Raw genomic sequence first — 24980 nt, forward strand, 5'->3', positions numbered from 1 at the left:
CAACTCTCTTCATCTAGTCCTGACTCCCCATTTCTGGATTTCCCTGACAGAATGAAGAGCTTTCTCACTAGTGGAATCCAACTAACACCACGCCAGGGTCTCGTATTTTCCCCAATTAACCCCCCACATCGTCCACCCCCTCGCATTCCACCGCGTCAGAAACAACCCTCGACCAAAAGTCACCGAGCCCCCCCACTTCCTCTGAATCATCATATCATTGAGTCTGAATGATATGTGCCGGGTCCAGGCTGCAATAATGATATCAAGAATGTTCTTTCCCAGGAAAAGTCAGGGCCCTATGGAGTTCAGGCAGCTTTCTCAATCCCTGTGGTGACGGGTAACAGAAAAGTGATCAAACTGGTGAGAAATAAAAAGGGTTCAATTAAATCTACCAATCTAGTGAGTATAGCTTGTCAGCCTCGAAACTCACCAGTGTCTCCTGTTATCTCCACAAGGTTAGCTCTACTTAATATAAGATCACTAGCCAACAAATCCTTGTTAGTAAATGACATCATTATGACCTATAATCTAGACTTCTTACTTCTTAGTGAAACATGGCTGACTGAATGTAGCTGTGCTACCATTCTCAATGAGGCTGCACCAACAAATTTCAGTTTTATGAATAAGTGTCGAAGTGGTAAGAAAGGCGGGGGAGTTGCTGCCATTTTTAAATCTGTATTTCAGTGCAAGGAAACTATATTTGGTGATTTTAGCTCTTTTGAATATCTCTGTTTTTTAGTAAAGGGTGATCCAAAAGTTCTCTTCCTAATTATTTACAGACCACCAAGATACCCAGGAAAATTCTTTGATGAGTTTGCCGAACTGCTGTCAGTTATCTGCACTGACTACAACTTTTTTATCATAACAGGGGATTTTAACATTCACATAGACAATAACATGGACACAAATGCCAAAGAACTTTGCTCTCTTCTTGACACTTTTGGCCTCTCCCAACATGTGAAAGGGCCCACACACACCCGAGGCCACACTCTGGATCTGGTTATCTCTAGAGGTGTTGACATTACATCTGTTGATATCAAGGACTTGGCTCTTTCTGATCATTTCTGTGTGTTCTTTGACTTACAGATAACTCCGGACATGCAGTTACCCTCTGTATCTGTTAGGAAAAGGTTCATAAATGAGAATACCAGTGTTAAGTTTATGGAGGCTATAGTCATGTCACCAACTGTGAGTGCAGAGACAGTTGATGAACTCCTGGATAATTTCAACTGCAAAATCTCAAATGTCATTGATACCATTGCACCTTTTAAAACTAAGATGACCTTGGCCAGACAGAGAACACCATGGAGGAACACTTTGATGGTAAAGGCTCTGAAAACAGAATGCAGGAAAGCTGAGCGTAAATGGAGAAAAACTAAACTTCAAATCCACCATGACCTCTACAAACAAAGTCTTTGTAATTTTAACCATGGGCTATTCAAGGCTAGACAGCAACACTTTACTGAAATGATTAATAAGAATATCAACAACACTCGTGCTCTGTTTGCTATGGTTGATAAGCTTACAACCCCCCCAAAAGAGATAGCTTCAGAACTCTTTTCCACAGAAAAATGCAATGAATTTGCTTATTTCTTCAATGAAAAAATCAAATCCATAAGGCTAAATATCAACACAAATCAGCAAAATAATACAATGATGCAATCCCTAAAATCACCTAGGAATAAATCAACTGTAATGTCAGAGTTTAATACAGTTGACCAAAAAACCTTAGAAGAAACAGTTCAGCATCTTAAAACATCGACATGTTGTCTTGACACAATACCATCGGACTTTTTTAAAACTATTATAAGCTCTATCCAAACAGATCTGCAGCAAATAATAAATTGCTCACTTCAATCAGGCACGTTTCCTAAACCCCTGAAAGTAGCTGCCATCAAGCCACTCTTAAAAAAGAGAACATTGGATACTACCATTTTAACCAATTACAGACCCATCTCAAATCTTCCCTTTATAGCCAAGATCGTTGAGAAAGTGGTTTTTAATCAACTCAGCAACTTCTTGAACTCCAGTGGACTCTTTGACAAATTTCAATCAGGCTTCCGACCTCACCACAGTACAGAAACAGCTCTGATTAGAGTGTTAAATGACATAAGGCTGAACACTGACTCAGGCAAGGTGTCAGTTCTGGTCATGTTGGATCTCAGTGCTGCGTTTGACACTGTGGATCACAGTATACTGCTGGACAGGTTGGAAACCTGGGCAGGACTCAGCGGGACAGTCCTAAAATGGTTCAGGTCCTACTTAGAGGAACGGAGTTATTTTGTGACCATTGGTAGTTATCAATCCGACCGAGTGGCTATGACATGTGGAGTTCCTCAGGGGTCAGTCCTTGGACCCCTTCTGTTTAACCTGTATATGCTGCCTTTGGGTCAAATTCTACAGAACTCTAATGTCAACTATCATAGTTATGCAGATGACACACAGATATATCTTGCACTGTCTCCAGATGATTGCAGTCCAATAGAGTCATTATGTCACTGTTTAGAGCAAGTCAAAAATTGGATGAGCCAAAATTTCCTTCAGTTAAATCAAGAAAAAACTGAGGTCATTGTTTTTGGAAATAAAGAGAAGAGGGTTGTTGTCAGTAAACACCTTGAGTCACTGTCTTTAGAAACTAAAGACCAAGTCCGAAACCTTGGCGTGCTGATAGACTCAGATCTGACCTTCAACAGCCATATCAAATCAGTCACCAAATCAGCCTTTTATCAACTGAAGAACATATCCAGAATTAAGGGTTTTATGTCCCAAACTGATCAGGAGAAGCTGATTCATGCTTTTATCTCCAGTAGACTAGACTACTGTAACGGCCTTCTGACTGGTCTCCCCCAAAAAAGCATCAAACAGCTGCAGCTCATTCAGAACGCTGCAGCTCGAGTTTTAACCAGAACAAAGAGATCAGATCACATCACCCCGGTTCTTAAGACCTTACATTGGCTCCCAGTCAGCTACAGAATAGATTTTAAAGTTCTGCTCCTGGTTTACAAATCACTGAATGGTTTAGGTCCAGAATACATGAATGACATGTTAGTAGAGTATAAACCCAGTAGAGCTCTGAGATCTACTGACTCAGGTCAGATAGTGGAGCTCAGAGTTCAGACCAGACATGGTGAAGCAGCATTTAGCTGTTATGCTGCACACAAGTGGAACAAACTACCAGCAGAACTGAAATCAGCCCCGACTGTAAGCACTTTTAAATCCAGGTTAAAAACATTTCTCTTTTCACGTGCTTATAGCTGAGAACTTAAAACTTTATCTATTTTCTTTTCTATTACTTGTATTTGCTCTTGCTTTTAACCCTGTTTTTAGTGTTTGTTTTTATTCTGTCTTATGCTTTTTTTTTTTTTTTTTTTTTTTTTAAATGTTTCTTTTATTTTACTTTTATTTGCTCTTGCATTTAACTCTGTTTTTATTGTTTTGTTTGTTTTTATTCTGTCTTATGCTTCTTTCTTTTTTTAAATGTTTTGTCTTTATGTAAAGCACATTGAGTTGCCTTGGTATGAAATGCGCTATATAAATAAAGATGCCTTGCCTTGCCTTGCCTTGCCTTTGATGCCTAAATGAACCATTGTTGTTAGCAAGCGTCTTTTCTTAAAGCTGACAGACATATTTTATTCAGTGTTGGAGGACACGTTGTCCTTCTCACCGTTCATCAGGAGGATCCTCTTCTCCACTGAAGACTGGAGGAAGGTTCATGGACTTGTTGCTCTTCAGGGAGACTAAACTGGGACATGAAGACACTGCTGCTGCTGGTTGGACTCTGTAACCGAGGACAAGACGACACATGTCTATTTCCTTAATATTCACTGGCATTGGCTTATATCAGAAGACATATCAGATCCAGAGGGATGCTTGGATGCCTAAATGAACCATTGTTGTTAGAAAGCGTCTTTTCTTAAACCTATAGTCTACTCTGATTGTTTATGATTGCCAAGCTCTTTTATATGTTATAGCTCTTGAAGTAGCAATCACTGGAAGCTCCTGAGTGTGTCCATCTGTAAATATATGTGCAGACTGAAAACACAGGAAGATCTCACACTGACAGTGATGTTTTACAGAAATATTTTATTCAGTGGTAAAGGACATGTTGTCTTTCTCACCGTTCATCAGGAGAAACCTCTTCTCCACTGAAGACTGGAGGAAGGTTCATGGACTTGTTGCTCTTCAGGGAGACTCCACTGGGACATGAAGACGCTGCTGCTGCTGGTTGGACTCTGAAACCAAGGACAAGACTAAACATGCCTTATTTCCTTAATATTCACTGTCATTGGCTTATATCAGAAGACATTTCAGATCCAGATGGACGCTTTGATGCCTAAATGAACCATTGTTGTTAGCAAGCGTCTTTTCTTAAAGCTGACAGACATATTTTATTCAGTGTTGGAGGACACGTTGTCCTTCTCACCGTTCATCAGGAGGATCCTCTTCTCCACTGAAGACTGGAGGAAGGTTCATGGACTTGTTGCTCTTCAGGGAGACTCCACTGGGACATGAAGACGCTGCTGATGCTGGTTGTACTCTGAAACCAAGGACAAGACTAAACATGCCTTATTTCCTTAATATTCACTGTCATTGGCTTATATCAGAAGACATTTCAGATCCAGACGGACACTTTGATGCCTAAATGAACCATTGTTGTTAGCAAGCGTCTTTTCTTAAAGCTGTACTCTACTCTTATTGTTTATGATTGCCAAGCTCTTTTATATATTATAGCTCTTGATGCAGTCTGGTCACTGGAAGCTGCTGAGTGTGTCCATCTGTAAATACATGTACAGACTGAAAACACAGGAAGATCTCACACTGACAGTGATGTTTTACAGACATATGTTATTCAGTGTTGGAGGACACGTTGTCCTTCTCACCGTTCATCAGTAGGGTCCTCTTCTCCACTGAAGACTGGAGGAAGGTTCATGGACTTGTTGCTCTTCAGTGAGACTCCACCGGGACATGAAGACGCTGCTGCTGCTGGTTGGACTCTGTAACCAAGGACAAGACTAAACATGCCTTATTTCCTTAATATTCAGACATTTCAGATCCAGATGGACGCTTTGATGCCTAAATAATAATAATAATAGTAGGCTAATAATAATAATAATAACAATAATAATAATAATAATAATAATAATAATAATAATAATAATAATAGTAACTTTCTACAGCACTTATCGAAATTAAAATTACAAAGTGCTTCACGTTTAAAACAATATCAATTTTAGAGAGTACAATACAATCAAGTTACAGTAGGAAAAGGAAAGGCCAATCGATAAAAGTGAGTTTTAAGAAGAGATTTAAAAGGAGATACTGAGGTTGCCTGCCTCCCTTGCTGGAGGATCTCAGGCACCGATCAACCTTGTAGGGAGATACAAATTCAGATATGTATGCTGGAGCTACTGTAGGCAACACATAAAAATATATGCCAAAGAGGCAGTTGACATTCCACAAGATATGACTTTTATGTAACCTTGGCACTGCGTTAAACCTTTATTCTCTTCTAGTTAGTGTGTTAGTGGATTTTGCTGAGGATTGTTGTGTTACTGTATTTACCAGCCCAGCCCCAAACACAAAAGTTACTGTATATTCCTAACTTAGTTTGTACATAGGTCCCATATTTGAACTTCTATTTGGAATGCACTGTGTGTGTGTGTGTGTGTGTGTGTGTGTGTGTGTGTGTGTGTGTGTGTGTGTGTGTGTGTGTGTGTGTGTGTTCGTGCGTGCGTGTGCGTGCATGTGCGTGTACATGCGTGCCAATGCATGTAGGTGTGGGCGTGAACGTGCGCGTGTGGGCAAGGCCAGGGTGGCCTGGTTACATGACTGACCCCTGGCCTGAAAAAGTCTTCCAGTCCGGCCCTGCTCAGACTGTATCCTTTGCGGTCCTGACAAGTGCTGCTACTGCTGCTGACTGGGGCAGGAGGCTACACAGTTGAGTCCAAGAGGAGGGGCCCAGTTTGAATGTTTTGTTTATAAACTGTAATAGCCTTGCGTCACCAGGCTCTTCAGAGAGGAGAAGAGCCTGGTGTCTGTTAACTCCGAATTTTGTCTGCATTCTGGTTCCCGTCTGTAGCGGATCAGGAAATCACCAAAGTAAAAGTGTTCACCAACATAAAACTTATAAAATAGACATTAACTTAACTTTACAATAAAAGCAAAAGGTTAACTTAATGGCTCGGGGACATTCCTTAAATTAAAAAGTTTCACCGCATTTTATTAGCTTGGTGCTTTTATTTTGACGGAAAGGCCTGTCACTCTCGCTCTGGATCCGGCTGCTCACCGAACAGCGAGTCAACAGCCCCAGACTAAAACTGTAATGAAAAAAGCTCCAGACTCCAATTTTTCCCTGTTAAAAGGGTTTCCTGGAGTTTTTCCTCAGTGGATGTGAGGGTCTAAGGACAGAGGATGTTGTTACGATGCCATGTGAAGCCCTTTGAGACAAACTGTTTGTAAAAATGGGCTATACAAATAAAATTCCCTTGCCCTGCCACACAGTTCCACATTAAAGACAATTAAATATGCACCTATCAGAAAGCCACGGAATACTACTAAATGTCAAAAGGCAATATATGAGAAACTTTTAAACCTTTTAAATTATCTGATGCGTTGTAATTTTTTCTTTCTATCATACTCTTATTCTGAGACGGGACTTCTCGTAGGCGGCAAAAATACTTCTGAACCTGGTCTTGGCCTGTTGCTAGCTGAAATTAACTTGGGTTCTGAATAGTTCTGTTTCAGTCTTTATCTCAGTTCCTTCCATTCAACCTGATATCATTGTGCATTTTAATGAAAAATAAAAATCATGTTATTTTTATTATTATGAATAATAATAATAATATTTCTAACAGGTCTACAGTACTCACACATCTTGCAGGTCACTGCTGACCAGATCAGATGTTCTTCCTCCATCGGCTCTCTTGTGTATTTTACCTGTAATGAAATCAGAAAAACTCAACTCAACAGTTTTTATTCTGGGCTTTTATCTGTGAAAGATCAAATGAACACAGCTCTGAAATTAGTTCAACAGTGAACATTTTTGAAATACATAAATATAACACATTGGTGTATGCCCATAAGCAAAATGTGTTTTATATGGCAACTTAATTACACAATAATATCATATTATGACTCTATAATTAGGTTATGTTTGGTGATTAGTGGTGTTAAATTGAGTCTTTAGTTTCCATTAGAACCAAACAGCATGTGTTTTTGTACCAGATTTCTCGTCTCCATCACTTTCTGTCTTCCTTTTTCTCTGAGCGTCTCCATCTGGTTTCCCATCTCCTCCCTCCTCCAGGTCGACCTGTGATTGATGCAGTTTCTCCATTTCACCTGTAGAGAAGAAAGAAGACACAGGTCCAGTTTCTGTCTCTGTGCAAATGTTACAGGACTCCATTAGGATGACACCAGAATTAAACAAAAATACATAAAAGTTTCATGGCTCTGATCTGATATTGGATGGATGGAATTAATAATAAGAAGCTGATTTGGGGTCAGTCACATGAGTGACACTCACTGCTTTTAGACGCCTGCCCCAATTCTTTGACATAAATATATTTTTAAAAAGAGGCAAACAGACGGTCTCTTTTTGTGTGTTTTGTTGTTGTTTTGGCCAACAGAGGGGGGTTTAATATGGAGATGCTACAGAAAATCTTTAATCTCTTTTCAAATTATGTTGAAAAAACAAAACTCTGTTACCACTATACAAATACATAATACAAGCATGAGGAGAGCAATGCGAACCTGTCTGCTATTTATCACAGGAGGCCAAACATACAGTAAGTAGAAATGTGTGAAAGAGAAAAGAGGAGCAAAAAGAGTGCAGAAATGTGAAAACATTGAAAAGGGAGGTTTTGTTTTATGAATGTACATTTGCTCAAGTTTGTTGGGAAGATTAGCATTAGGGTACTCTATCTATTGTGCAATTAGGCAATGTAGACATTTAATTATTTATATCAGCATTAATTTATTTTAATGTCCTTTTTTTCATCTTGAATCTAATTACAGTAGCCTAGAAAGGTGGAAGGGAAGACAAAAGCCTCGACTAGTTCAGCCAGTTCATTGAGATAAGAGCGAGATACGAGAGACCTAGTGTTTTCAGTTTATTAGTGAAGTGACGGTTCCCACTATCAAACTAAACTGAGCATTTAGCCTATCCTTTATTAAAACCTTGGGTAATTCACTGATAAGATAGAGAGAGATAGGTTTTTGTTTATTTGTTAAAAACAAACGAACACAAATCTAATATCTTTGGTTTCTATCATATATAACCTAATTAAAGGTTAATTCTAAACAGGCTACATGTTAGAAACCAAAGGAAGTCGGTTCAAATGGCAGCTATGAATCAACAGAATATTTAATTTCTTATAATGAGTTGAACCGTCTTTGTTTCTTGATGTTTTCCTGCCGTGTTATCTCCAAATCTTGTGATTACTAACTCACCGTTTAACAGGTGGAGACGCTGTCGGTGTCTCTCCGCTGCATTTCTGTCTGATATGACCGACACAACAGAGTCCACAGACTCACAGTCAGTTTCGTTTTGGGGACATTTAAACCGGTACAGACCTGTCATTAACATTAACATAAAAGTAACTTACCGTTTAACGGCGGGAGACGTTGTCGGTCACTCAGTCTTCACGGAAACCACACTAGCAACGGTTTTGCGCAGTTAAATTTCCAGAACACCGCAAACCCGAAGAAACCCGAAGATACCCGACGCCCAGGGACCAATCACAGGACGACGACAGAGGAAAGAGGCTCCGTTAGTTTAGTTTCGGTTCAGTCCAGTCGGTTGAGACTCACTCAGCTGCAGCTCTGTCTGTCTGCTTCCTTAAGGCTGTGTAAGCTACACACTCTTTAATGGGTTGTGTCCTTCTGTCACGTGATCGTTTCCTTGAATTTGAGAGCACTCCCACCTAGAGCACTGGAATAAGAGAGTAACAACGACACCACCATTGAGTCCCGTGGTAAGCCTAAGCATTTTGCGCCCCGAGTGGCAGGATATGGGTAGGCCTATTGTAAAAGTGCCCAGAAAACCCATTCACTCCAATACAGTAAATGTGTGTTGCCCACTTGCTTGTAAATTGATGAAAACGGCCGTGTTTTTGTTTTTAGGTGTCTTGGTCATATCAAATTATAGGCCTTCTTATTTGTTTATTACAAAATGTAGATTGAAACACTGTTTTTTTGTTGTTGCTCTTTACTAGCCTATATTTATCTGTAAAGGATCCACGATGATGCTATTAACGTGGGTGATCTATGGGAGCTCATTCACCAACAATGCAGAGATGTCAGTTCTTGGGCGCTTTTGCAATACCCATATTCCTCCACCAGGAGGCGCTTCCATTGAACCAATGCGTGTTGTTACTCTCTTCTCCAGTGCTCTACTCCCACCCACCCAGATCCTATGAGCCCACCCTCCGTCAGGTGCTCACATGTTTCTCTCTGATCACAGCGATGTCCGGGCAGTGTGGTTGGTATGGAAGCACATTAGTGACATTATGATGATGATGAAGAAGAAGAAGAAGAAGAAGAAGAAGAAGAAGAAGAAGAAGAAGAAGAAGAAGAAGAAAAAAACTTGACCTGGATTGAAAAAAAAAAGCAAAAATAATGTTCAACCGAGAGATTGAAGTTATACTTGTGTGTAATAATTGAGAAAGTTACAATTATCTAATAAAAAGTAATCACTAATAAAATTTCATAGGCTAATAATTATCAAACCATAGTTGTAAAATAAGCCATAATGGTGTAACAAAATGAATAATTATGTGAGAAAAAAGTCAAAATGGTGAGATTAGAAGACATAATAATCATCAAATAAAAAAGCAGTAGCCTAATTGTGAGAGAAACTTTAATAATGATGAAATAAAAATTATTATTAAAGCAGAAGTAAGCGATCCGGTCGTTTTGGCTAATGCTGCATTCCAGGCAGGCTTTTGAAACCGTAAATTACAGCTTCAAGTCACGACTTACGACTTTGTAGCGTTCCAGGCAACCCACTCGTGTTTTTCCGACCTGTTGCCTGTGAAAGTCACTATAACGGCCACTCGTAACTTCCGACCCGTGAACTCGTACCAGATCGAACTGGTACGACTTCACAGGTCGGAAAAACACGAGTTACGGGTTGCCTTGAACGCACCATAACTTCTTGTCAGCCGATGGAGTTAGCAGCCCCCGCCCTCGTCATGGATCTATTGGTCCTCGTCCCTACGTCACCACATTCAGGCGCATCCCTTGGCTGCACACACAGAGAGGACCGCCCCTTCATGCCGTTCTCTCTCCTCATTGGATAAAACTTGTAGGATACAAGAAAAGTTTTCTCCTCGGCTTACAGCAGAGCAGAGCAGAGGGACTGACAGACCCGTGTTTCGGTCCAAACACTCTATGTAAGTGATTGCTGTCGGAAGATATAACTATTTAAGACTTATATTAACACAAAAATATCGCTTACTTCTGCTTTAATCAAATAAGAAGCCATTATTGTTTAATACAATTACATAATTAAGATCAATTGTCATTGACTTGATTGTGATGATTATGAGAAAAAATGACATAATTAGGAGATAATGTATTCTAAAAGCTTTTCAAACTGTGAAAATCGATGTTCTTTGTATCTCATAATTTCAAAGAAACAGAAGTAGAAGTCAGAGCTCGATGGCGAAAACTGTACATAATTCCATCTGTACAAACTGAATGTAAATGAAACGTAAATAATAACAACTGTTCATTATTGACAAGATATATTTTTTATTCTTTACATTTTGAATATAAAGTATAAAGTTTTCTGTTTTAATGCAGTAAGTAATTTTCAGTCATTGATTGATCTGAACTCACGCACATCATCAGTGATCAGTTTATAGTCTTCATAGTTGAGGTCATTCAGTCCTTATCATGGATTACAAAAAGTATCATTGGTTCATTGGTGATTAATCCCTGTGTAGACCTGTATCTAAACAAAAACATCTCTACAAAGAAAAACTGAAGCATGGTGAGCCAAGAATCAAAACGGATCCACGCCCCTTCTGTTTGAGTTGCATGTTAATCTTTGTCTATAGCGTTTAGTGATGTTTGTATCACAATAGGCTCACCTATATCATAAGAAAACAAAGAAATTTCATGTAAAATCAGATGTTCAGCAGCAAGGCAAGTCAAGGCAATTCTATTTGTATAGCCCGTTTTTACAGTTTGTCTACATGGCATCAGAGCAGGGAGGACCACATTTTGCGACGATTATTCAACAACGAGGTTGATAGTTGAATCAGACCTCTCTGAATCAAATCGTCAAATAGTTGACTATTCAGGGTCAACCCTAGTCTAAGGTCAAAGGATGTTGTAATGTTGCTATGTAAGCCCTTTGAGACAAACAAATAAAATTGCCTTGCCTTGCCTTGACTGGAGATACTGAAACCACACTGTGTGAATGTGATCAACAAGTGCTTTAAGTGATCCTAGAGGCTAACAAACTCTTAACAAACTCTACAAAACACAACAAGAGTCAGGCAGCAGATGATATGTTCTCTGTTTTCTTTTGTAGTTTCTCCACATGATCTGGAGACATCTGTTGGGGGACAGGTGAGGTAATCCACTGCCAGATGACCCAGAGCTGCCATGTCATCACCTCTGCTGACAGGAAGATCCTCTGAGCTACTTCAGCTGACACAGTGTGACAGAGCAGGCAGTTATTACAAACCCTGGGTACAAAGGCTCAGTGAACTTGGTGAAGAAGGTGTAGAGATGTACCAGTGACCTTCCAGGAGAGACTCTGTAGAAGGACAGGATGCCAGCCTCCCAGTCCAGATACACCGCCACTCTGCGGCTGTCCCCGGGGGGGAGTGCAATGGAAAAGCTCTTGTCATTGTGACATGCAGTGTACCACCCTTGCGACCAATGCTCTTGTAGGTTGCCCCGACCCCGGCCCAGTTCCCTTCCCACTCCACCTCCCAGTAGCAGCGGCTGCTCAGGCCCTGCTGGGTCAGGACTTGGGGCCAGTAGTCAAACCTGTCTGGGTGGTCGGGATATGGCTGCTGCTCTTTACCCTGGGAAACTTTTCGGTTTCCATCAGAGATAATGAAGATTTTGTGGGCAGTGTTCACATCCAGTGTGAAATGACATGCATCTGCGCATTTCTTCTTCTTCTCTTGTTAATTATGTCACTGGTGCAGGTGTACAGTGGATCATGTGACCTCTGCATGACCTGTAGGCTACTGCTCCTCAATCTCTATGAACCACTTAATTACACATCTGTAGCCTACACTTTTATTGAAGGAGGTTTAATTACTGGAAGTCAGGTTGTGGAGACCCCTGCTGGTCAAAGTGCGGTACTGCAGAATGTTTCACAGCAACGGATCAGATCGGTACATGAACAGTAAAAGCATCATTACAAATAAAAAGTGAAACGCATTGAAGAACCAATGTCTCTCTCCTTATCCCTTGCTCTTTCTCTTCACCTCTCCTCTGCGACATTAACATTTTAATCAGTGCCCAATGATGGTGTTAGATCCCCCGGTATTTAGCCGCTGTTAAGGCTTCTTACTGGACCAGCTCTCCGTTTAAAGGGTAAGTTCTCAAGTTCTAACAGATACTGGCCTGAGTAGAAATTCTAGATGAGGAAACTCGCCTAGCTTCTTACTGCCTTCATCCGACCGTCCGCCCCGCTTCATCAAGCCACTACCCCTGGTAGAGCAGCCCACCCACCCAGGAATAGTCACCCGACACGCCCGTTAACAGCAGCTTTCCTCTTATAATCTTTGCACTTGTTATTGGCTAGTTTAAAGGACAATTCCGGGCAAATTCAACTCGGGGCTGTATTTTCCTAACATTTTAGGTCTAAAAGAAGGAATCTGAAGATTTTCAGTTTAATTGCGCCTGTTTTGCGGTAGTTGTGTCTGTCCCCGCATCGCCACGGCAGCAATGAATGGGAGTGGATGTAAGTTCCGCTGTTTAGGCTGTTTACAGCCCTCAAAGCCGCAATTTTTTTTCCACAGACAGCTCAAACATGAACCGAGAAGTTTATTTACTTCATGCAAGCCGACATGTTTGTAAAACTAGATCTAAAACAAAGTCTCCCAGAGTGTCGCTCAAGACCCAAGTTGCTGTGCTGGTGTATGCAGGTGCAGTGGGAAAGCTACCGTTTGTGTCATAAACACAGGAATATCAACTCTTGACTTGCTTGAAGTAAACATTTCTTTCCACAGACAGCGTCAGATGGCGACTCAAACATGCGCCGAGAAGTTTTTTTTACTTGAAGCAAGTCAAGAGTTGATATTCCTGTGTTTATGACACAAACGGTAGCTTTCCCACTGCACCTGAACACACCGCGCACGGCAACTGGGTCTCGCGCGAGACTCTGGGAGACTTTGAATTAGATCTAGTTTTATAAACATGTCAGCTTGCTTGAAGTAAATAAACTTCTGGGTGCATGTTTGAGTCGCCATCTGACGCTGTCTGTGGAAAAAAATTACGGCTTTGAGGGCTGTAAACAGCCTAAACAGCAGAACTTACATCCACTCCCATTCATTGCTGCCGTGGCGATGCGGGGACAAACACAACTACTGCAAAACAGGTGCAATTAAACTGAAAATCTTCAGATTCCTTCTTTTAGACCTAAAATGCTAGGAAAATACACCCCCGAGTTGAATTTGCCTGGAATTGTCCTTTAAGGGTTTGGAAAAACCACCCTAGGGACTTGTTTAAATAATCTAGATCAACCCTTAAGAACTTTTAAAGTGTTGTGCACACAAAGGCTTACCTTTTGCAATCATCCACAGCACCACAGTGATAAAATGAATTAAAACCTCAGACTCGAAGATGAGGATAACAGTTCTCTTGTCTTTTAGGTTGAATTTTATTGCAGGAATTTAGCAGTGACAAAGCAGCATCAAAGCAGAGCATAAAAACAAAATTATTAAATCAATTTCTACCTCATCAGTCAAACCTGCCCCTGATGAATAATTGCCAGATTTACCAGTTTTGGAGGACACAAGGATACAGGCTTCGGTCGGCCGGTTACGAATCTCCTGAATCCCTTCTGCAGGGGTGATGGTTCTGGCTGAGGATTTCTCAGATTTCTCCGAGTTAAATGGCTAAGTTCTTCAGCTGCACCAGTTCTTGGGGTCTAACCAGCTTTGTTCTCGAACCCAGTCCTGACACACACTCCTAGTCTTCCAGGTGGATAACCTTTTTATAGGCCCAGATCGGCCAACACCCTTCCTCCTGTCATGGAACAATTTCTCCATCATTCTGTACAGGGACTTGCCTTATTCAGTCAACGTATCCTTCCTCATTTTAATCTCTGACTGACTTTGACTGACTGACCTTGCTGCCTCCTCACCTGAGCCTGCCTTGGCCTGTCCCATGGACACGTCACAATTTCCTTACATGTCTCAGCCTTTGCCCTGCCCTTGTTACATCATCCAATGGTTTACGGACATTATTTCATCAGTTCAGGCTTCACCATAAATTTCACAACAGCTAAGAACACAAGACTTTCTCATCTTGATGTTACCATTAGATACAATTGTAAATCACATATTATTCTCTTCACTTATCTTCAACAGTAACTGTATTTACCAAAAACACATTTTCCAGTTACAATATCATAAGATAGCAAAAATCACATGATATGTTTTTGCATTTCCAAATAAAATACACTTTCGGTTATTTTGCCAAGACAGTAAAAATCTTCCTTGACATGCCGTAAAAACATCAAAAGCAGTAAAAAAAAATTAAACGCTGCAGAACGACTGCGCAGTGAACAAAACTGTTGCACGACATCACTGCAAGATCCCGGTGGGTTCTGCTCTGCAGTGGAGACACGGCCACTGAGAGGGCCGAGTGAGAGGACGGTTCCTGTAGAAGTGCCTACCCCCTCTACCAGGAACTCCTGCACTGAAAACGCCCCTCATGGATGAAAGTGGCCTTGGGGTAGGGGGTGGGGTGCTTTGAGTGGTCCTAGAGACTACAAAAACGCAATAAGTACACACCCTCTGCTGCCCAACTCCGAGTTTCTCCACACCTCTTGGGGGAAAGGTCAGGTATGTCACTGTCAGGTGAGACAGAGCTGCCTGAGTCATCATCTCTGCTGACAGGAAGATCCTCTGAGCTACTTCAGCTAACACAGTGTGGTAGAGGAACCAGGGGACCAGACTCTAAACCCTGGGTACACAGGCTCTGTGAACTTGGTGAAGAAGGTGTGGAGATGTGTCAGTGACCTTCCAGGAGAGACTCTGTAGAAGGACAGGATGCCAGCCTCCCAGTCCAGATACACCGCCACCCTGTGGCTGCCCGCAGGGGGAACTGCAATGGCATAGGTCTTTTCTTTGTGATATGCCATGTACTCCTGATCAGTACAGCGCAGAGCCCAAGACTTTCTGTTGTATCCCATCATACAGTCAGTTGTCTCACGATTGCGACCAATGCTCTTGTAGGCCGCCCCGATCCTGGCCCAGTTCCCTTCCCACTCCACCTCCCAGTAGCAGCGGCTGCTCAGGCCCTGCTGGGTCAGGACTTGAGGCCAGTAATCAAACCTGTCAGGGTGGTCGGGATACGGCTGCTGCTCTATGCTCCAGGTAACTTTTCGGTTTCCATCAGAGATGATGAGGAGTTTGTTGGCCGTGTTCATATCCAGTGTGAGATCACATGCATCTGAGACAGGAGGAAGAGATTAAATTGGAATTATTAAGAGTCTAATATCATCCACCACAAACATGGAGTTATGTTTTCTGTCTCAAATCTGCCCACAACCAAGGTGGAAAACTTGTCCTGTAGCTCGTCCATCAACCAATACAATTCTGGTCCACTCTACTGTTGTTTACTGAAGGACCACCCACTCTACTGACATCCTCTAAAGGTCCCTACTTTCTACTTTACTTTCTAACCCTAACCCTACTCTATTGACATCATCTGTCAAAGTTTCATTGTCAACTCAAACCCTAAAACACCGTTTTCAAGTATCTACATCCAAGTCCAGTTGACTGAGACAGCAGGTGTAAACTGGACCACAGTTTCTCCCTATGATCAACACTATCACTGGTCATTGTGTGGGTTACATCACCATAGAATATTTTAACTTACATTTAGTCAGTCCAGGTTTCAGCCAGTATTCTGCATTGTGGTCGACTCTGGTGGTACAAAGGTACAGAAAGCATATTTCAGTGTTTACAAAGATACAAAATGGGTTTCTTTTTTTAAATATATATTTTAGGCTTTTTACTATGATAGGACAGTGAGAGAGTAGGGGTGTAACGGTACACAAAAGTCACGGTTCGGTACGTACCTCGGTTAGGGGGTCACGGTTTGGTACAGTTTCGGTACAACAGATAGGCTACTAATTGAATGTAAAACTAAAATCTGTCTTGTGTTATAAAAGTAGAAAAAAAATTAATATAAAATAAAACAAGTGCATTAGGAGTGTTATAATACCATTCATTAATTCTAGAGGAAAAAACTTGCACTTGACAACTGGCAACTATTATAAAAAAACAACAACAAGAAACTAACATCAATGTTGGTTTACACAGTTCATGCAGGCTAGATGTCAGTTGCTTTGGTGATGTTTCTAGTCCTGTCTGTGTTCATCTCAAGAGGCTTAAAAGCAGCGGAATAAGTTGTTACACACCACTTGTCTTTTTCCTTGCATCAGTGATTGACATGTGGGACCGGTGGACCAGTCGCGAGCTGCACGGTCGCGAGCCGTCGCCGCCCCCGCCGCTGTGTTTCATTGAGAAGCCACGGTGACATAAATGAAGCAGGCAGCTCCTCTAACTTCACACTCTCATACTGGCTCTGACTCTCATCACTTCTCTTCTTCGTCTGTTTGACAGTTGCAGGCAGCTTTGAGGCTCATTACCGCCACCTAGATTGGAGTGAGGACTCGACTTTTTTTTATTTTTTTTTTTATATTCATTCAGACGTATTCGTCGTGTGACTGTGTGCACCGAACCGTGACCCCCGTACCGTGACAGCACGGGACGAAAACATATAACGTTACACCCCTATGAGAGAGACAGGGAATCAGGGGAGAGAGAGAAATAGGGATAATATGCAGTAAAAGGACCGCTGCTCGTCCGCCATACTGCAGACTGTGTGCTCTGCCTGTCTTGCTCCGAGGTGTGTGTTTAAAGCAACAGCCCTGCTCAATGTATCACTCATGTACATTTCTGGTCCTGGTTTGTAGATCACTTGCAGGTTATAGTTCTGCAGGGCCAGCAGCATGCTCTGCAAACGCTTGGGAGCATTCAGAAGAGGCTTACTGAAGATCGCTATGAGAGGCTTGTGATTGGTTTCCGCTGTGATTGTATTTTGTCCATACAGGTAATGATGGAAGCGCTGGCAGGCAAACACTATGCTGAGGCATTCTTTCTCAATCTGTGCATAGTTCTGCTCTGTAGGGGTGAGAGCCCTCGAAGCAAATGCAATCGGCTGCCCCTCCTGCATCAGACAACAGCCCAAGCCATGGCTGGAGTCACTCTGCACAGTGACAGGTTTTGACACATCATAGTATCGCAGCACCGGCGTCATTGTCACGAGGCGCTTTATCTCCCGCACAGCCGCCTCGTGCTTCGGCAGCCAGTGCCACACTGCATCCTTGTCCGTGAGCCTCCTCAGTGGCTCGCAAACTTCAGACAGCTGTGGAAGAAACTTTGCCAGATAAGTCACAAATCCAATAAGCCTCTGCACCCCCTTTACATCAGATGGAGCTGGCATGTCCAAAACAGCTCTGATTTTCTCTGGGTCAGCTTTCAGACCTGCAGCTGACAATATGTGTCCATGGAAACGCACCTCAGATACTTTAAACTGCAGTTTCTTGACACCGAGGCGCAACTTGACATGACGACAGCGGTCCAGAAGGGCTATCAGCTTTGCATCATGGTCTTTGACTGCCTCATCTGTACTGTCGCCACAGCCAACAACGAGGATGTCATCTGCTATAGGCTCCACTCCCTGAAGCCCTGCCAACAACTCATGCTGCTTCCTTTGGTACACCTCTGTGGCCACTGGCACACCAAATGGCAGTTTCAACCATCTTTTCCGGCCCCAGGGTGTCCAAAAAGTGGTCATGAGACTGCTGGCTTCATCCAACTTACACTGCAGGAAAGCGTCCCTTGCGTCGACCAGTGTGAAAACTTTGGCTTTGGGCAGCTTGTAAAGCACATCCTCCAGAGTGGGCATGATGTAATGCGATCGCTTAAGTGCTCGGCTGCAAGCATATGCGCAGCTTTTCTGGTCTTTTGACAATAACCATATTGCTGATCCAGTCCGTGGGCTCACTGATTGATGTGATATGGCCCTCTGCTTCATATCTGTCCAGCTGAGCCTTCACAGCTTCCTTCATGGCCACAGGGACGTTGCGTGGCACACACTGCACCGGCTGAACTTCTGGGTCCAGCTCAAAATGGACCTCTCCTGGAAGTGCCTCCACCGGAGCAGTGAAGACATCCTGGTATGATGTGATAACCGCATTTCTGGAGAGAGGCAAGGTAAGACTGTTGCCCACTGCATTGAGACGATCCACCCTGAGCTCTGTGGGGATGGTGAAGCGCATGAGTCCCATTTCCTCTGACATTGAGCCTGACAGCAGTGGCAGCTGTCATGTGTTCACAACTTCAAACTCCAGTTTGTATGAGCGGTCCCGTACAACACAGTCTGTAGTGAAAACCCCTAGTGATGGCAGTCCCTGGTCTGAGTACATTTTCAGCATGGTGCTGCTTGGTTTCAGTTTTCCCCTCGGGGCTAGTCTCTTCTTGTCCCTGAGACTCATGACGTTGCAAGTAGCCCCTGAGTCGAGCTGACACTTCTGTAATTTACCATTCAGCCGAAGATTAACAAACCATTTCTTGCCTTTTGTCTCCACAGCACCAATGTTCTCTAAAGCATACACATCATTTGTTTCCATAGCAGTGTCTTCTATGTCAGTGTCCAGTCCCTCTACTACGTGAAGTTTTCCACTTCTGTTCTTTGTTTTGTTGCACACCCTTGCAAAGTGGTTGGCAGCGCCACAAGCATTACAGGTTTTGCCATATGCCGGGCAGTGTTCTTTACCCCACCCATGAGATGTGCCACAGTACTTGCATACGACATGACCCTCTGCTTGTGATCGGGGATGCCGCCTAATTTTTTCTGTTGTGTTTGATGGTCTGCTGAATGTGTGTTTCACCATAGCGTTGACATTGTCCAAGTGAGATCTCTCCTGCTCCATGGATCTCAACTGCCATTCACTCAACTCGGTTGCACGACATGCCTCAATAGCGGTGGCTAGCGTCAAATCCTTCTCCCTCAGCAACCTTCTGCGCGTGCCCTCATTAGCGATGCCGATAACTATTTTATCTCTTATCAATTCGTCACGTAAGGCTCCATAATCACAAGTAGTGGCTTTCTCCCTGAGTCTCGTCACAAAATAGTCAATTGTCTCACCTTCCTCCTCACCTCACTCCGAAAATGTAGCGCTCATATATCACATTCTTTGACGGTTTAAAGTACTGTTCCAATGAGTCCAAGATGACGGCCACGTCCGCCCGCTCATCCGCGCTCAGAGTTAAGTTGTGCTTGTAGACATGTCGACACTCTGCTCCCATAACACTCCTCAAAGTCGCCGCCTGAACTTCCTTGGGCCTCGTCACCAGGCCCGTCGCTAAAGCATAATCCTCATATTCAGCTCTGAAGATTTCCCAATTTGCGCTCGTGTTGCCGCTGAGCTTCATCGGAGTCGGCGGAGGAATGTTCGCGGCCATGGCTATTTCCTGGCGTTGCACCGGCGCTGCTTCAGACATTCTCGGTAACTGTTAGCGACTTGTACACCTCCGTCGTTGACTTTATATCTTCATACACCGGATTAGCGAAACAAGATCCCACTTCTGACACCATGTTTTAGTGTAATGGTGTAATAAAGAAGAGACAGTGTCCTTAGCTTCACTGCTACTTTAGTACCAACGGTAAGTGACAGTTGATGCAAGTGTCACTGACAAAGCAGGCTGGGAGACTGTGTGGCTTTCCGTAAAGTGCAGTACCACTGAACAACCAGTAGGTGGTTCTATACTAACACCCATAACAAGTGCTTCACCACCACACTGCTGCATCGTGTTGTCAGACATGAGTATTGTACGTGCACATTCCTCACAGAACTCTCAGACTGTGACTGTGTGTGTTTTTTTGTTTTTACCTCAGTTTTGCTAATTCACATTGTCCCTCCTCCAGAGCTTCAGAGATGAGCTTCACTCCAGACTCTCCCAGGTGATTGTAGCTCAGGTCAATCTCTTTCAGGTAGGAGGGGTTGGACTTTACTGCTGAAGCCAAGAAACCACAACCTCTCTCCGTAACGCAGCAGAACGACAACCTGGTGAGCAGCAGAATTCAAATTAGACTCAAACAAAAGTTAGTAAAATGTTAAGAGGGAAAGCTGAGTGTGTCAGGACAGAGTCATGGTGAGGGATGACCACTGTTCCAGAGTAACGTTACCTGAGTGTTTCCAGTTTACAGCACTCATTTCCCAGTCCGATGCTGAGTCGCTGCACTCCCTCGTCTCTGATGTCATTGTCGCTCAGGTCCAGCTCCTGAAGCTGTGATGAGGAACAGCTGAGGACTGAAGCCAGCTGTTCACAGCATCTCTGGGTGAGATCACATCTGTTAAGACTGAAGGGACGAACAAAGAAGTCATTAGGACAAATCTTGCAGGGACCATGAGTGGATATTATACCCCTTTTTCAACTGACATCAGTGGGTGTACACAGGTTTTTTCTAAATATGGATAAACCCAGGAAGGAAGATTGATTTAATATAGATGTTCTGTTCAAAGCAATGACAATTAAGCATTTTTGGTTACTTACTTAAGAAGAAAGGGGCTGGCAAAAATTTGGACAAAAACATTTATTTATTTTTTTATCTGGGAGATGTGCAATAACTGATGCTTGTTTGTTTGTTTGTTTGTTTGTTTACTTTTTAATCTTTTTAACCCTTAACTGGGTGTGTCATGAGTGTGTGTGTACATGTCAACTGTAATTTATGTATTTGATGTATATTAAGGCAGCTTTTTTACCATGCACTGAGTCCACAACAAATTCCCCCTGTGGGACATTAAAGTTTATTCTATTCTACAAGGAAGAAAGTATTAGGGACTGGAAGAGATCCAGGAAATGCATGTTGCTCACGTGAGTGTCTTCAGTCTGCAGTGTGGACTCTGGAGTCCGGGGCAGAGGAGCTCAACTGCAGAGTCTTGTAAACTATTGTCACTTAAGTCTAAATCACACAGCTCTGATGCTGAGCTGAGAGAGGAGGACAGCACCTGGCAGCAGGTTGCACTGAGTCCACAGTCATTCAACCTGATGGACAAAGACAAAAGACTTAAAGTTTGTATAACATCATCAAGGACTTTAAGTTCCTATTACATCATCTACAAGTCATCAGTCATCTACAACACTGAGTTAGAAAGGTGTTGAAAGCTGTGTGCTTAAGGCTTCACAAACAATCATATGATATGTCATGGGGAGATTTGTAAGATTTGCAGAGACACTTGCTTTGCTGATTTGGATGCTTCAAGGACTGGGAGGAGCCTCTGAAGACCTTCTTCATTCCTGGAGTACTTCTTCAGTTCAAACAGCTCTAGATCCTCCTGAGAGGTCAGCAACACAAAGACCAGAGCTGCCCACTGAGTTGAAGAGAATTCATCTGTACTCGAGTCTCGGTCTGAGTCCAAGTACTTCTGGATCTCCTCCACCAGAGAGTCATCGTTCAACTCACTCAGACAGTGGAAGAGATTTATACACCTGGCAGGGTGAGGACTCTGCTGGATTCTGTCTTTGATGTACTTGATGGTTTCCTCGTGACTTTGAGAGTCACAGGTTTGGACCTGTATCTTTAGGTCTCTGAGAAGATCCTGACTGGAGTCCAGAGAGAGTCCGAGGAGGAAACGCAGGAAGAGATCCAGGTGGCCATTGTTGCTTTCTAAAGCACTGTCCACTGCTGCTCTGTGTACGTCGGACACAGACTTTGCTTTGGGTGATTCTCCAGATTCCTTGATCATCAGGTTGTCACCACTGACCTTGTATGTCACATGGACAAACAGGGCTGCAAGAAACTCTTGGACAGACAGATGGACAAAGCAGAAGACTTGGTGCTGCAACCAGGACTCATCCTTGAAGACCTGAGTGCAGACCCCTGAGTAGATAGATGCCTCTTTGACATCAATCTCACACTCTCTAAGATCCTCCTCATAGAAGATCAGATTGCCTTTCTGCAACTGCTCGAAGGCCAACTTCCCAAGGGGCATTATTGTCTTGTGAGTGTGTTGAGGGTCCAGTTCTTGCTCTTTGCAGTACTTGTCTTGCATCTGTGTGGTCTGGTGTGCCAGGAAGTGGATGTACATCTGAGTCAGTGTCTTTGGCATCTTCCCTCCTCCAGCACTGGCAAACATTTTTTCCAGGACAATGGAGGAAATCCAGCAAAACACCGGCACATGGCACATGATGTGGAGACTTCTGGTTGACTTGATGTGAGTGACTACTCTTTTGGCCAAGTTTTCATCATCAATTTTCTTGTGGAAGTACTGCTCTTTCTCTTGGTCACTGAAGCCTCGTATCTCAGTCACCCGGTCAACATACTGTGGAGGGATGCAGCCGGCTGCAGCCGGTTGGGTAGTGATCCACACACTGGCTTTTGGTAGCAGATTACCTGCAATGAGGTTTGTTAGCAGCACATCTACTGAGGCCACCTGTGTAGCATCATAGCATCTCTGATTTCCATTAAAATCCAGGGACAGTCTGCATTCATCAAGACCGTCCAGTACAAACAGGACTTTGTACATCTTCAGGTCTTTGAGTCCAGATTCTTTCAGGCCTGGAGTGAGAACATACAGAAGCTCCATCAGGCTTGTTTCCTTATCTCTGAGTAAATTCAGCTCCCTAAAAGGAAGTGAAAACAGGAGCTGGATGTCCTGATTGGCCTTGTCCTCGGACCAGTCCAACATGAACTTCTGTGCCAGGACAGTTTTACCGATTCCTGCAATCCCCTGGGTGAGAACCGTTCTGATTGGTTTGTCATGTTTGGGTAAGGGCTTGAAGATGTCGTCACACTTGTTTGGTGTTTCTTCTGACCTTGGTCGGTTGATGGCCTTCTCAGTTTGTCTCACCTCGTGTTCACTATTGACTTCTCTGATGCCTCCATCAAGTAGGTAGAGTTCTGTGTATATTTCATTGAAGGGTATGACATTTCCCTGTTGTCTAATCCCTTCAGACATGTACTTATATGCCCTCCTCATAGAGGATTTATGTTTCTGCTGATACATGTTGAGTTCTCCATAAAACCCTAAGGGAAGAAAGATTCATCATTAGCCAACTTCAAAAAACTGTAAATGATAGGGCTGAACAAAGACTATCTATATCATATAAATATTGGACAATGTGTTCTTAACAGCAACTTCCTGTTTCATGGCAACACAAAAAACAGCAACAAATTTGCAGAGGAAATTCTAAATAGCTGACTTCCTGTTAGGCAGTGATGGGAATAACAGTATTAAATAAAATAAAAGGCGTTACTAATGGCGCTACTTTTTTCAGTAACGAATAATCAAAAAAGTTACTGTTTCCCACGTTACGGTTACAACGCCATTGCCGTTACTGATAATAATTTTCCTGTTTGGAAAAAAGCTGTTCATCACTCCACGTCTTCCACACGCCGCTAATCCAAACAGCTGATAGGTGTAGAGATACAGCACGCCCTGGAGCCTGTCTGTGTGGAGGAGTACTGAGCAAGTTGGTTAGTTCCAGATAAACGGGGGTTAGGGAGAGAAGTAGTAATGTAGTAATTTGACATATTTGAGCATTTTATGAAAAAAAAAAAAAAAAAAAAAGCAACACAATAGTTAATTTTCCTGGTAATTAACTCTGTTACTAACTCAGTTACTTTTGGGGGAAAGCAACTAGTAACTATAACTAATTACTTTTTTTAAAGTAACATGCCCAACACTATTGTTAGGTTCACCACTGCATATTTTTTGTAAGTCTCCTGACATTTCATGTGTCTACCAAATTTCATACATGTAGTAGAAACATAGTATATGATTCTGAACTCACACACACACAAAATCTTGAGGAGGATAGAGGATAGTTCAATATCAATACCTCTAATCTCTTACTTTGCTGGAGGAGGGAGACATACGCATCTTGTTTCATGGTCTTCAAAACATGCAGGATGATCTGCCGAAATCCTTCTTTGGCTCCAGTTTCTGACTGAGTGAGTTTTTCATCGACCTCCTCCTCTTTTTCTTTGCCTTCCTCACACTCTCCACTGGAACTGAGGACGTTCCAAACTCTCATCATGTTTGATTTCATGAACTCGAAGACTTTGTCCTCAAAATCCTGAAATACATTTTTTTTCCCATATATATGATAAATGGAGAACACATCTTTGTCTTTGTCAGGTCTGCTGGCAGCAGCTATCTGTTATACAGAGTGCACATAGCAGGAGGCCAACCCCCCCACAGAGCTCCTTTCTTTAAATACACCCACCTTTTGGTTCAGGGTCTGACTTGATGCAGTCTGGTCACTGGAAGCTGCTGAGTGTGTCCATCTGTAAATACATGTGCAGACTGAAAACACAGGAAGATCTCACACTTACAGTGATGTTTTACAGAAATATTTTATTCAGCTCTGGAGGACACGTTGTCCTTCTCACCGTTCATCAGGAGGAACCTCTTCTGTACTGAAGACCAGAGGAAGACCCATGGATTGGTTGCTCTTCAGGGAGACTCCACTGGGACATGAAGACGCTGCTGCTGCTGGTTGGACTCTGTAACCAAGGACAAGGATAAACATGTTTCCTCTCTTAATATTCACTAGCATTGGCTTACAGTTTTTTTCTCAGTATTGAACCCGTGAGCTCACTCTGTTCCCCTGTCCTAGGATCACCTGCACCCAGAGCCATACCAGCCGCCCCCAGCCTCATTTCCGTCCAGAACCATCCCCAGTCCAGTCTCCTGCACTTCGGCC

The 24980-nt window shown here is 42.9% G+C and overlaps 1 long non-coding RNA gene across 1 annotated transcript; it reads right to left on the minus strand.

The window, feature by feature from the left end:
* Positions 1–23049: 23049 nt before the first annotated feature.
* On the minus strand, positions 23050–24561 carry LOC310999071. The gene is made up of 3 exons (XR_014596027.1): positions 24501–24561; positions 24128–24350; positions 23050–23298 (listed from the first exon to the last, which is right to left on the minus strand). It is a non-coding gene; the product is annotated as an uncharacterized lncRNA (long non-coding RNA).
* Positions 24562–24980: the final 419 nt, after the last annotated feature.

This window comes from Trachurus trachurus (assembly GCF_905171665.1).
Source record: "Trachurus trachurus genome assembly, chromosome: 16".
NCBI classification, from domain to species: domain Eukaryota; kingdom Metazoa; phylum Chordata; class Actinopteri; order Carangiformes; family Carangidae; genus Trachurus; species Trachurus trachurus.